We start from the raw sequence: 14,918 nt of genomic DNA, 5'->3' as shown, positions 1-14,918 counted from the left end.
ATTAGAAAACTGAGACAAAGGGTTTAAGTACCTTGTCTCAGGTTATCTAGCTAGCTAGTAGAAGTCATCATAAATAACAAGCATGCAGTTACAGCCGAGAATAACTTGGTTACTGAGAGATGTTTAGGTTTTAGCCTCAGTGTCCATGACTTTTGACTAGCAATATTGAAAACTGATGTATAATTTGGAAATGTGGTATATTCATATCTGACATATCCACAGAAAACAATATTTTAAATAATTATTAAAAATCTCTAACAAAACCAATGCTGTAAAACAACAAAATTAACCCATTCATTGTTGAATGTTTTCCAATTTTACATCGTAGCTTACAGTGTTTGATTGATAAAACTCACACCTTGGAGATTAAAATGCTATGTGCCTAGTATGCATTAAAAATAACATTTCTTACCTGACTGTATGTGTAGTAGAGCAGATGGCCTTTGTTTTCGATTTGTAAGCACATCCACAGATCACCTGTATCTCGGTTTCTGAATTCTTTTCATTGGGTCATTCTCACCCTGGATTGTATATCTACTATGTGCAGGCCACTTATAAGTTAGTGAAATACAGGCCATAATCCAGTAAAGAACAAACCCCTTTCCAGATATTTGAACTTATAAAATTTGGTATTTTAAAACTGTGTGATAACCCTGCAATCTTGAAAGTGACACGATAGAATTACAACAGCAATAAAAACAAGTTTAATCATATTTTTCAAAAATTACTCAAATGGCATGAAGTGATTCTGTTCTGGGTAAGGGGCCTGCGAACCTGAGACAGGGGTTCCAGGTAAGGATCTTACAGCACCCCTATTTGCATCAGATGGACAGAGATGCGAAGGAACATTGTAATCCCATCTTACTACTTCCAGGCCTGAGGGGAAAAGTTAATAATATCTGATGGGGGAAAATGTTTGAAAAAGTTATTTTTATAATTAAAAAGAATGTATGGGCAAATTAAAGGAGAATACGTATAATTAGAATGAGTCATAAAGAGTTTTATGCACGTTAGGAAGCCATTTCAGAGAACTGTTTTTTTTCCCTCTTTTCAACATCTGTTTTTTACTGTATGACATAAAATTATAAAAGTCTTTGGAGCTTATAGAGTTTTAAAAAATGTAGCCCACAGGATTTTTACATGAAATGATTCTGGGTAGTTGTTAGAAACGCAACTTTTTAGGTCCTGTCCCAGATCTACTGAGAATCTTAAATGGTTGAATCTAGAAAGGTGTTGATTTTTAAATGTTGCAGGTAAATTTTATGCATCTAAAAATTTAGTATGCACTGGAATAGAGACTATATTAATCCAAGAAATATTTTTAAAAAATACATTATTCTTTTTCATGGGTTAGGTGCAATTAGAAGGTTGAATAAAATCCTAATGGTTGAAACTGCGTGCCTGCCTCATATACCTGCACATTGACATTTCAGTCCCTCCATCCACAAGCAGTATCAGTATAGAGGAAAGGAGAGGAGAAAATATTTATTTAAATTTATTAAATTTATATTTATATAAATTTAATAAATTTAAATATATATAAATGTAAATTTAAATTTATATATTACATATTATATATATTATTATATGATATATTAATATAATATATATTATATATTATAAATATATATAATTTAAACTGCTAAAATTACAAAAGTAAGTTATGAAATGATAAAAATATCACAATAATCAAGAAAATGTAGCGTACATTTTTTTTCAGGCTACTAGACTGGAAAAAAGGATAAATAAGATAATATATGAATTATATAAGACATGAATTTCACATATTCCCCTTGACATACATGGAAATAAAACCAAATGTTTCTTTCTTTTTTTAAAAAAGTTTATTTATTTTGAGAGAGAGAGAGAGAGAGAAAGAGGGAGAGAAAGAGATAGAGACAGAGAGAGAGAATGCATGCACACATGTGTGCAAGGAAAGGGCAGAGTGAGAGGGAGAGAGAGAATCCCAAGCAGGCTCTGCATTGTCAGCTCAGAGCCTAATGCGGGGCTTGATCCCACGAATCTTGCAGTCATGACTTGAACCAAAATCAAGAATTTGACTCTTAATCGACTGAGACACCCAGGCCCCCTAAATGTTCCTTTCTGAGTTCAGCTTCCTCATCCCCATTGATTATAGTGTTAATACCCAAACCCCAGTATTCACACCCATTCCATCCACCTTCTTAAAAGCAAATAACAGAAATTAGATGGAACTCATCACATTTCCTTGCTGAAAGCAAGCACTGGCCAGAACCAGAAAAGCAGGAAAGCACCACACACCTCTAGAGCTGTGGAAGCCCCTCTTCTTTCAACCTTGCAGCAGTCTGTGACCATCCCCACACCATCATCTTTCCTCCTACTGCAGTGGTTTCCTCAGTCCGTATTATTCAGATTCAACTGTTAAGCTTTGCATGCCAATTCTAAGCCTTTGACACATACACAAGAGGTATTAAGCCACATATGATCTATTAGGGAAAGTTAGTGAAGAAACAAAATATTTATCCTTGGCCAAATAAGTCAACATTCCGTAAAGCCTCATAATACCCCATAAAGAAGCAAATACCATAATATTTTTTCATGATTTGTTCAGTATTTTGGTGGTGAAAGTTTTCTTTTTAATAATAACAATGGCTTGTATTTATCTAATATTTGACCTTTTTGAAAATACTTTCAAATATATTTGTTTATTTGATCCCAAATAGAATGAAGTGAAGGAAGCAAGGCACATATTATCACCATTTCACAAGTAAGGAAAGTGAACAGGACATTTTTCTTAGTTTACACGGCTAACAGGAGTAATATCCCTTATTCAAAATCAGATTCCAAATCCATAAGCTGTTCTTCGAATTTTTCTTTTTATATGATTTTTAAAGTTTTATTTATTTATTTATTTATTTTATTTATTTATTTAAAGTTTTATTTATTTATTTTGGGAAAGAGAGAGAGAACATAAGCAGGGAAGGCGCAGAGAGAGGAATAGAGAGAGAATCCCAGGCAAGCTCCACACTTCAGCCCTGTCAGCGCAGAGCCATATGTGGGGGCTTAAACTCAAGAACTGTGAGATCATGACCTGCGCCGAAAAAAAGAGTCAGATGCTTAACCCACTGAGCCACACAGGCGCCCCTGACATTTATATTTTAAATGATGACTCTTAGGACAAAAACAGAGGTAGTAATCAAGATAACCATAATTGCAAGAAATTGAGAATTTGGCAAACCTGTTCTACTCAATCTTTCTGATGTCATATTGTATCAGTTGGATTCATTGCACACTGACTTTGAAAAGCAAATGTAACAAATCTTCCCCAGGATATACTAGTACTGAAATCCAAGGTGAGACTCAGTGAGAGAAATATCTTTACTTTCCAGGTCTCTTTGAAACAAAATCCACTGAGTAGATTTTTATCCCTACATAATGCATGGTACTCAGTATTTATCAGAGATGTAGAACAAAACCAATAACAAGTGCTGATTTAAGAAGTAACTTTTTTTCTGAGGTAACATTTTGAACCTCAGAAGATGATAAAGCATTTCTAAACTTTACCTCTATATACCCTCACCAAAAGAACAAGGTAATATTGTAGATGTAAAAACTTACCAATACACAGTTTAATGTGGCTAATCAGGAAAAAAAAATAAGGAGATTGTTCTCAATTAAAGATATTTTATGTAACTAAATGGATACTTTTAAAAAACAATGACTTAGAAATAGAGTCTAATTTGGGACGCCTGGGTGGCTCAGTGGGTTCGGGGTCCAACTTCAGCTCAGGTCATGATCTCACGGTTCGTGAGTTCGAGCACCGCATTGGTCTCTGTGCTGACAGCTCAGAGTCTGGAGCCTGCTTCGGATTCTGTGTCTCCCTCTCTCTCTGACCCTCCCCTGCTCGTGCTGCCTCTCTCTCTCAAAAATAAATAAACATTTTTTTCAAAGGAAAGAAATAGAGCATAATTCAAGTTCAGTAGGAAGTTGAGATTCCCCAGATGTTTCACACGTACAAGTCATTCTTTGTACACTGCTACCTAATCTTTAAAAGAGGAGATCAAATCAAACCATATGAAAACTGTTGAAAAGTAGATCAGGGAATCTTTTTTTGGAATGAGATGTATTCAGCAATATGTCTGAAATACTTTACAAACTCAGCAATCCGCTAGCTTTCCACTTTTTTTTCTTTTTTTTTTTTTTTTTTTGGTTTGTTTGATTTAGTATGAGTGTACCCTTTTATCGGTGGAAAATTGCACCACTGAAATACCTTATACTACAGTCTATTTCAGAATCCCTGGAGGTTTAAATAACTTAAAGTCACTCTTTGAAGAATAGCAATTGACCTCTGAATAGGTCTTACTTTACAGCATCCTTTACTTCCAAAAGAAATCAGAGCACTGGAAAGATTTAGGAAGTCAATCAAATTTTATAGAAAAAAAACACAATAATTTATCCAATAGCTTATGCAGTAGTCAAAAATAAGATATGATTTATGTCAACTTTCAACTGAACTAGAATTAAATATAAGATTCTCAGCTTACGTGAGGGCTAATCACATGTAACCACATTGAAATAATACAGAGATCCATGGGTTTAGATGCGCATTATGGAAATAGAATCATGGTGCAAATCATGTGAACATTTTCAGAGAGTGAAAATAATATTGTGTCTCTGAGAGTTTCACCAGTCCCACTTGCAAATCCAAGTAATCCATTTCTTATCAGATGTGACATTTATGATAGGATTTTTGGATGTAGAGTGAGGGGAGCTGAATTGGTGTTTGGCAAGTGACATTTCAAAGTAGGAAATTAAATTACAAAGAGGCTAAATGTTGCCACAGAACCAAAGGGTTTGGCAGTAGCAGAGGCTCCAAAGTCATTTTCAGTCTATTCTCTAAAGAATCATTTCACAGTTTATGCAGAAAACCCAACATTTCAGTGGTAATTAACAGAAGTTAATCCAGGTGACTGCCTGTGGAATGGTCTTCATAAACTTACAGAATGTGAATTAACTGTCCATCATGAAGAAAAAAAGACTACCATAGAAGTAGATTCATCACACCAACAAGAGAAGTAGAATGGTGTATTTTACACTGATGAGATACAAAGTCATTGAACTTCAGCCAATGTCAAATAGAAAGCACTGACAATAAATACCAACACAGGATGTTTGTAATAAACATTTTGTTTCACAGTTTTAAAAAATCGTCTAGCCAACTTATATCTTATCTCTGTAAATATCCACCAGAAAGGAAATTTTCATTGTTGTCAACATCAAGTCCTCTATAATTTAGGCTGGGCAGGTAATGCTGTGTTTTCTAATTAATTAATTAGTCCTACTACTACTTTAATTAATTAATCAGATAATGCCAAACCAAGATGTGAATGAACACACAAAATTAGACCTTATATTGTAAGCAATGTAATTATTTTATCAAATAAAAACTATACTCCAAGGAAAATTTCTGCCCATGAGTTTCAGAATGTCTCATAAACTTCCAATTCCTTCTTAAATCCACATTAATAAAATATTAGTAAATTTACTTTGTTACCTTAGAATCTTTCCTCAGAGTTTAAATTATATGATTCTGCTACTCATTAATTGCTCAATCTTGGGCAAGTCAACTGAATTTCTTTGCCTTGTCATTCTCAGCCATAAAACAAGCATATAGGTTTAGATAATTTCCAATGACATGTCTAGATTTCTTGTACTAAAAGGTTTTGGTTATCCCAACATCATAAAACCTTCTTAAGTAACATGGTATAAAATCACATTTTGAAACTCATTCTATTATAGAATTTGGAAAGTAGTAATCTATAATCTAGTTGTAATGTATTTTGTAATCAATACCACCATCATACTATAAATCTCAGTGTGATATTTATAGTATGACATATACACTGATTATAAATATTTCTTAAAACCAAACTTAATAGTTGAAGATCCAGAAAAAGAGCTGTGCATTCTAGAAGCCGATAGTCAGAGTCACATTCCATGTTCCCTAACTTGGAACTTCCTCTTATGACTCTGTGTTCCCATTGTTACACCCACCTAAGCCCCTAGATGAGGAAATTCACCACCCCTGTATTTGTCTGGGTTCATCATCTCCTACATATAATCAGTCAGTAAATCCTGTCAGTTATATTTCCATATTGTGACACAAGTTATTCAATATTCTTTGATTATTACATTTGCAAATTTGTCACCGTTCACTGAATAATCCCAATAGAACAACCTAGTAGCTCTCCTTTTTATTCCTCTTTCAAGTATATCCTTTACTTAGTCACCAAAATGTTGTCTAAAATAGCCTCTTGTTGATGATTTCCTAAATTACAAATCTTACATAATCATTGATTACCAATCTATCATTAGCTTCTGCTTTCCTCAACCTTTACACCGGAGCTGGTGACACAAGTGAATTTAATAAATCTGGCATAAAGATACATTTGTTTGATTGTTGCAAAGTGTATATATGTACGTGTGTGTGTGTGTGTGTGTGTGTTGTGTATGGGAACAAACATATATATTTATACTTAAGATGGACATGAGTTTTCTAGTCACCATAGACCCTACCACTCCCTACTGTCTTATTTCCAGCTGCTTTATATTTAATAGGTGAAAAAGAAAATTGAGTGTTTGAATATAGCTACCTAGAGGTCTCCAGACTCACAAGTGAATGTCACTGCACAGGTCATTCCTACTACTTTAATGTAGTCACCCAATTTGTGCATCTCCATTTGCTTTTCAAAACTTAGCTCTGGCATTGAATTTCTAGGAATGCTGCCATGAAATCTTTTCTATCTCAGTGCTTTCTCAACCCCTTCATACTTGTCTCTATAACTTCTATGTGCTTAATTTCTTTTTCTTCAAACCTGTGTTATAAATTTTCACACTTCAAAAAAAATATCTGTATCAATTCAACTTAGCAAAGTGAGCATACTGTGTCCTTTTAATCTCTTAATTCTGTCAGCAAACTAGCACCTAACACGTGGTAGATGCTCAATGGAAGAATAGAATCAGTGCATTTCTAGCTCAGTGGGAGAAGCATCCAATGCTTGATTTTGGCTCAGGTCATGATCTCACGGTGGTGAGATGGAGTCTGTGCTGACAGCACAAGCCTGCTTGGGATTCTCTCTCCCTCTCTCTCTCTGTGCTTCCCCCGCTCATGAGCATACATGCTCTCTTCCTCTCAAAATAAACATTTAAAATAAATCAAAGCATTTCTCTAGGCAGGAGTTTCATAAATAGGTTTTACCTTGAAACACCTTAAAATGTACAAAGTATTTATAGAATAGTAGGAAACATAATGGGCATTTAAAGTAACAAAAGTGGGGCCAAAGAATCAGAGAAATGTTCAAAATGTGATATGTGTTTAACTGCAATAAATATTCAATACATCCAATAATATATCTTAATACATATTTAATGTAAAATTAACATTTTAAATATAGACATAATATTACCTAGTAATTATTGAATGGTATTTTAGTGCTCAGTTTACAATTCTCCAGTGACTACCTTCCTCATTCAGAATAAAATCCAAAGTCCTCACCATATCTTTAAACCTCCACACCCCAAATGCTTTGGGTTTCATCTTCCATTCTCCTACTTTCCTCTCCAGCCACACTGGCCCCTTGACCTTCCTACATTTTCCCAATGACATTAAACCCCTCCTGGGTTTTGAGTTTGCTCTTCTTTGCTTTTCCTGCAACACTCTGCCCCACACATCTCATGCCTCACTGCTCACTCTGCATTATGTTTCTTCTCAAATAGCCTTTTATCTGAGAAGCCTTCTCTGAATATCCATATAAATGGCAGGCACTCACACCCTGTACTCCACCCTCTTAGGCTGCCTGGTCTCAGAACTGATCAGAATTTGACAAATAACATATATCCTTGTTCCTTGTGTAAGATCTGAGTCCCTCTACAGAACATAAGCTCCGCAAGGACAATCACTTTGTTTTGTTGCCTGCCAGGCACATTGTAGACATTGAGAAGATATATTGATTGAATATATTAGAATTTTGCATTAACTTAATACTTCGTGGAACTCGTTTTGGGAACTACAGCTCGAAGCAGTTTTCTACAACAAAGGAATTTCAACCTTATCTTATTTAGTCATATTTCTGGTAAAGAAAATTCCCCATTCTGACTAAATACACTTAATACATATGCAGGAAATTTTAAAGCAAGAAATTAAATGTATATAAAAAGAACGTTAAGTAAATTTTAAAAATATTTGAAGTTCTGCTAAATCTCTTAACCATACCCATATTTATTCCTATGAAAGGATTATCTAACTATCTGCCAAAAGTTGAGGATCTTGTTTAGTGTATAATTTAGCAACAGCTTTTAAAGTACAAATACTTTATTTCAAATTTAATGTTACTAATAAGTTCTACCATGCACAGATTATGCTTCCAGCAGATATATTCTGAAATCTTTTTAGACATATATATCTTTATTAGAATACAGCTTCTGAACATTTAACTATTTTTGAATATCCACCACCTTTTTATCACAAATTACTATCTGAAAAGAATTTAATTGGAATGAATTTTAACTACCCAATGTCATAGAATGGAATAATAAGTTAGGGGCTCATTTTTACCCTCAAATACATTTCACTCATTATGTCCTCTATTTGATAATGCATTAACTACAGAAAAGGTGAATCAGACATGCCATTAAGGATGCCAAGGCTTAAAAATCAGTAGAGTGAATAAAAGAGGTATTACTCAAATATGTCAAAATGGAATCCAACCATGCCTGATCTTAATAAGTCCATTATAAGCTGTATTGATCAAGAAAGCTTGCCAATCATTATAAGACATATTACAGGAATGTTTAATGTGTTAGAATATTTTAAGATATGAACAATTGAAATAAGGTGTCAGCATATGTTTAAATGACAATCAATCAACAACTATTTATTGAGTAAAAGCACTGAGCTAATCACAACTATAAATATAAGGTGAATTGATATAGTTCTTGCTCTAAAGGGCCCAGTACTCAAGTTGGGGCATAGGATATGCATACTTGAGTAAACTATTTTGGTTCTATGTTTATTTATATATAAGGAGGTTAGTTTATTAATTTATAACCTCCCTTTTTAGCTTTTTCCTATCATTGGGATTCATTTATTTAGTTTATATGCTTGACAACAAAATACAGCTATAAGGCCTTGGGAATTCCTTAAAATCTATCTGTATAAACTATTAGTGTCTTAGATATGTTTTCATGTAATTCTTTGTGTAAAACAAACAACTATGAATGTATATTCCTCCTGCTTTTTCAAACAAAAGGTAGGGTATAGTGTATTTAAAAAGCAAATACACTGTACTTACCCTTGAATTTTTTGATAAAAATAAGTTCTATGAATATAATGCTTCACTATTTTTTTTTACAGCTGCATAATATTTCAAAATGTAGCCAATTCCTTACATGAACACTGAGAGGTTTTTTTTTTTATTGTTTTGTTTTTTAATTGTTCTCTCTAATAAACACTATTGCAATGAATATTTGAGTGCTTATAAAAGGCCTCATTAGGGTAGATATAGCTGTAGATAAATTCCCAGAAATAGGGCCACAAGGTCAAAAGGCAAACAAAACACAAGTCTAATGTTGTTTTAGGTTGTTTCATTCCCCTCTAGAGGGTCAATGTATTTCATTCCCATTAGCAATGCATGGAAGCTTAATTCTACTCTTTAAAATGAAATTCCATGTATGTTTTAAAAAAGAATAACAAAACGAAATGAAACCAGAGTTATGGTGGCTCAAATAAAATATATTTGCGCATTAGTTAAGAAAAATATATTGTTTTCTTTTTATGTAAACACGATTTCATAAAAGGTTCATTTAGTCATGGAAACCAGTTTTGGTTCCCCTGACCAAGGGCAGAAGGAAGCTAGCTCTTCAGTGGAAGGCAAAGTCTCCTTTTTTTAAAATTGTTTAATGTTTATTTATTTTTGAGAGAGAGAGAGAGATAGAGACAGAGACAGAGAGAGCACGAGTGGAAGAGGGGCAGAGAGAGAGGGAGACATAGAATCCAAAGCAGGTTCCAGGCTCTGAGCTGTCAGCACAGAGCCTGACGTGGGGCTCGAACTCATGAGCTGTGAGATCATGACTTGAGCCAAAGTCGGACACTTAACCGACTGAGCCACCCAGGTGCCCCCAAAGGCTCCTTTTTTTTTTTTCAATGTTTATTTATTTTGGGACAGAGAGAGACAGAGCATGAACGGGGTAGGGGCAGAGAGAGAGGGAGACACAGAATCGGAAACAGGCTCCAGGCTCCGAGCCATCAGCCCAGAGCTTGACGCGGGGCTCGAACTCACAGACCGCGAGATCGTGACCTGGCTGAAGTCGGACGCTTAACCGACTGCGCCACCCAGGCGCCCCTCCAAAGGCTCCTTTTAAGAAGTCTTTTGGCAAGTGAAGTTATCTTCTGGCATCTTCCCCGTCCAACTAGCCTTTCTAATTTTCCCATTTAGCATTGTGATATTCCCAGAACAGTACAAGTCAAATTCAACTTTATTCAAGAAATAATGTTTGGGTCCTTTGTGTCAGAAATTTTAGCTTCCTCGTAGTGTTACTTCTTCATCGACGGTTCTCTGAAGTACATCCTCCAAGTAAAGTGGTAGACCTGCATCTGTAAAATCCTTCCAATGCAATAAAGAGTCTACCTATGAGATGGATACATTTAAATCGGTGTCAAAATATTTTCTCACACTTACAAAAATATCCAGCCATGATGAGTGGGTGTTCTAACAATTTATATATATTATTTATCTCTCTCTTTTTCCCTTTAGTCTCTGATACCTAGGACAGCACTTATAGATTAAGAAAAATATGAATATGTGGCTCTGAAATATAAGACTTATTTCCTAGGATTTAAATATCGGTCACCACCACTGCAATCTTTGGGACACTGTCAACCAAGTCATCATGACAACAGTGAACAAGCAGATATCCTACTCTGAGGGACAAGCTCCACTAAGGAACTCATATGACAGCAAAGAAGGAAAGGCAAATGCAACTGATCCTGTTTACTTCTTGCTCCTTGTGTTAGAACTCAAGGGCATCCCTGTGGACTAAGTGAGATGAAAAATGCTATTTTAGTTAGCTTGGGTTGCCATCATAAAATACCATAGACTAGGTGGCTTAAACAACAGAAATTGATTTTCTCACAGTTCCAGAAATTGGAAGTACAAGATCAAGGTGCTAGCTGATGTAGTTCCTTGTGAGGCCCCTCTTCCTGGCTTGTGAATGGCCACTTTCTTGCTGTGTCCTCACATGGCAGAGAGTCAGCAAGTTCTCTAGACTCTTATATGAACGTTAATTCTATTGGATCAGAGCCCTACACTTATGGCCTCATTTAAACTTAATTATCTCCAGAAAAGTCCTATTTCCAAATATATTCACATTGTGTCTTGGGGCTTCAAATATGAATGGAGGGGAGGCATTCATAACCATTCAGCACATAATAGGGGCAGAGTTAATGCATCAAAGAAGCATTCCTGATCATTTGGAGAGGCGGTGCCAATAGCAGTTAATTGGAGAAATCAAAGTCACAACATTATATTTGTATGGCAGGCTGGTGGTATGGGTCATAGTACCAATGTATCTGTGAGGAGAAAAACACTAAAATATTATAAATTTATAAGGTAGTGAAATTAGACTACTACTGATACAAGTTCAACTAGCTGTACATAGATATACACATAAAATCTTTTGAGCAGTAATCAGGTGTTTTTATTTGCATTAAGCTCTTTTTATTTTATTGTACTTTTTATTGGGGGAGAGAGAGAGAGCACATGAGCAAGGGAGAGGGGCAGAAACAGAAAGAGAGAGAGAGAGAGAGAGAGAGAGAGAGAGAATCTCAAGCAGATTTCACACTCAGCATGGAGCTGGATGGAGGAATTGATCCCACAACCCTGAGATCATGACCAAAGCTGAAATCAAGAGTGAAACACTCAACTGACTGAGCCATCCAGGCACTCCTGCATTGAGCTTTTTTATTTAAAAATCAAAGCTAGAAATAGGTGTAATTAGAGATGGTGTAGTACGTGATAAAATATTTCAACATTCATTTTACCAAAATATAACAAAAAAAACAAGTCTTCAAAACAAGAAGAGGTCCCTGCTTATTATTTAATACAGACAATTTTTTCCCCGGTGTTTCTCTTTTCAGTGTAGCATGAAATAAAATAGATTGACGTAATAAAGGACATCATGTTTAGAAGACTTATGCTAATGTTCTTATTAGCTAATGAATTTATATGCAGACACTAGTCATTTTTCTTTTCCTTCATATAACCTTTTCCTTCTCAATCACCACAAACAATTTCATCGGCAATTGTATCCTATTAAGAGCATTTCTCTTTTGTGGGAATGTATAGAAATGTAGGAGGATTCCATTTCAGAGAAGGTGGTAACTCCCTTGAAAGCCAAGAATGAATAAAATGATGTCAACCCAGACAGTGAAAAAGAATAAATCACACTTTTTATAAAATCTTCAGCTTTTTATAGAATACATGAAATCTTTATATATGTAACTTTACATAAATATTTAAATTAAATATACATAAATATATTGCATAAGATTTAAATTTTAAACTATCAGATTTCATACACTCTACTATTTTCTACATGGTCATTAAAGAAGACCATAGAATTTCTTTTTGAAAAGTGAAGTGAGAATGATAGGAACCATAATAAATGAAATGTCTTTTAAAATAACACTAAGATCACAAACCATGTGAATTCTGTCTTTCAAAAACCATCACCTATACTTACTAGAACCAAAGAAGTTTCAACTTGTGCAATATCCTATTGTCAGTGTATCTTATGGAATTAATAAATGGTATTAACAGATGCAGAAATTTCTTAATTTCATATAATAACTAAAAATTTCAAATTATATTTTAAAACTTTCTCATACCGATTTTACTAAATGAAGCAATCATATTATGGGATTTGCTTTCATATGCTTTAATTTAGTTACTTTATGTGTGTATTCTGTTCTGGAACTTTATTTGCACATTTTTCATTCACGCTGTAAATAACACTTGATAAATCTAAAGAGCTGCCGTGTATTCTGAGACATGTATACAAGCAAATTTAGAATGCAAGGTAAGACTTCCTTTGTATCTGATTTCAGATGAATTTTAAAATATTTTCCAGGTGGTTTTGCAATTTTTATAAGCTGATCGTAATGCAGAAGCTTTCTTCTTTTCAGTTAGCTTTGCTGTTTTTAAAGTAAAGAATGATAATAGCATCATATACACATACACACCCAGCCTTTTACACTTATCCGTTAAAATGTTTAAGGTAGGTCATAATTCAAATATGTAAAGGGCTAACAGGAAATGAGCTTAAGCTTGCAAAAGTTGATAAAATATTTTCCTTAGAGAAATATAAGTAAATTTAAAATTTTGAATATATACATAATATGGCAAACATTTTAGAAAATGACTGCTATGATCCCTGCCCCAGGATGTTCATACCTTGAATAATCTCCTCCTCTTGAATGTGGGCTGAGCCTAGTGATTTGCTTCTAATGAATAAAATACTACAAAAGTGACGTGATGCCACTTTTGATACTGGATTATGAAAGACCAACATCTGTCTTGTCGAAGCACTCTTGCTCATTCTGATGAAGCTACTGCAGTGTTTTGGGCTGTCCAGTGGAAAGGCCCAATATCAAGGGAGTGAGAATACCTCCCTTCCTAAGGAACTGAGCAGTAGTCAGCAAGGACCTAAGTAAGGCCTCACTCATCCAACAGCCTGTGAGATACTGAATCTTATCAACAATCATTCAGAGAGCCTGAAAGTGGATCCTACCCTCATTGAGTCTTGAGATAACCATGGCAGGCTAAAATGCCACTTACAGCTTCAGTTGGGAGACCCTGAACCTAAGACTCTGTATAAGTTCACCCAGATTCCTGATCCATAGAACCCATAAAATAACACATGTGTGATGTTTTAAGCTGCTAAAGTGTGGACAATTTGTTGTGCAGCAATAGATAACTAGTGTAATAATTACTATAAATAATTTTGGCTTTAGGGTAATAATAATGTTCTAATATGTAAAATGGCTATATGCTATAATAATGTTTGTTTCCAGGTCTGCAAAACAAGAATGCTGAGAAAGAGTATCTTTCCTATTGTTTCAAGATCTACATTTTATCTTATTCATATCATTCTATTACTAAATTCACGTCTAGTTTTGTTGTCAGAAGAGAAAACAAGAATTGTAAAGATTACATTATATTATGCATGGAATAGTACCTAGCTATTCACTGTGAAAATGCTCAGAAGGTGTAAGAAAATAGATGTTTGTCACAAGTTGGCATGCCTGACATGTCACAGGGAGGCAAATCTGGGTTTCCAGTGTAGCTCTTTCTTGGTCAGCTTGGGTTTATCAGATGGGGTAGAGTGGATCAGCTTGGGAGTAAAATCTTATTAGGACCAATGGAAACATCTCTCATAGAAGCTTATTTCAGATTTCTTGTTTTAAAAATGTTTTTAAGATCAATTCTTAAACTTTCTGTAGGAAAATGTTTAGAATGTCAGAATAAAAATAGAGTGTGAAATACACATTCACAGCCTTACATTTTCAAGTTTAATAAGCACATGATTTTTAACAGGGATACAGGTTGAAAAGCTGAAAAGAGGTGGGGAGATAGGAGGGAGTAGCTGGTCTGTCTGATTTTTATATTTAAAAATTTTTAAATTTGAAAGCACCAGTGGTTTCCATGGCTTTCAGGACTTCTTAGATGAACACTGAACAGGATTCCTCTGTAGAATAATTAAATGAAAACCAATTTTGCAGTACCACTTTAGTAATTTAAAGATGGCTGCAAATTCTTTGCTACTCTTCCTATGAGGGGTAGAGGGAAAATTCACCTCCTTTTGAACTGAGACTGAACTTCTTA

This window comes from Felis catus, chromosome D3 (genome assembly GCF_018350175.1).
Source record: "Felis catus isolate Fca126 chromosome D3, F.catus_Fca126_mat1.0, whole genome shotgun sequence".
In the NCBI taxonomy this organism is placed as follows: Eukaryota; Metazoa; Chordata; class Mammalia; order Carnivora; family Felidae; genus Felis; species Felis catus.
Note: the sequence above shows the minus strand (reverse complement) of the source record.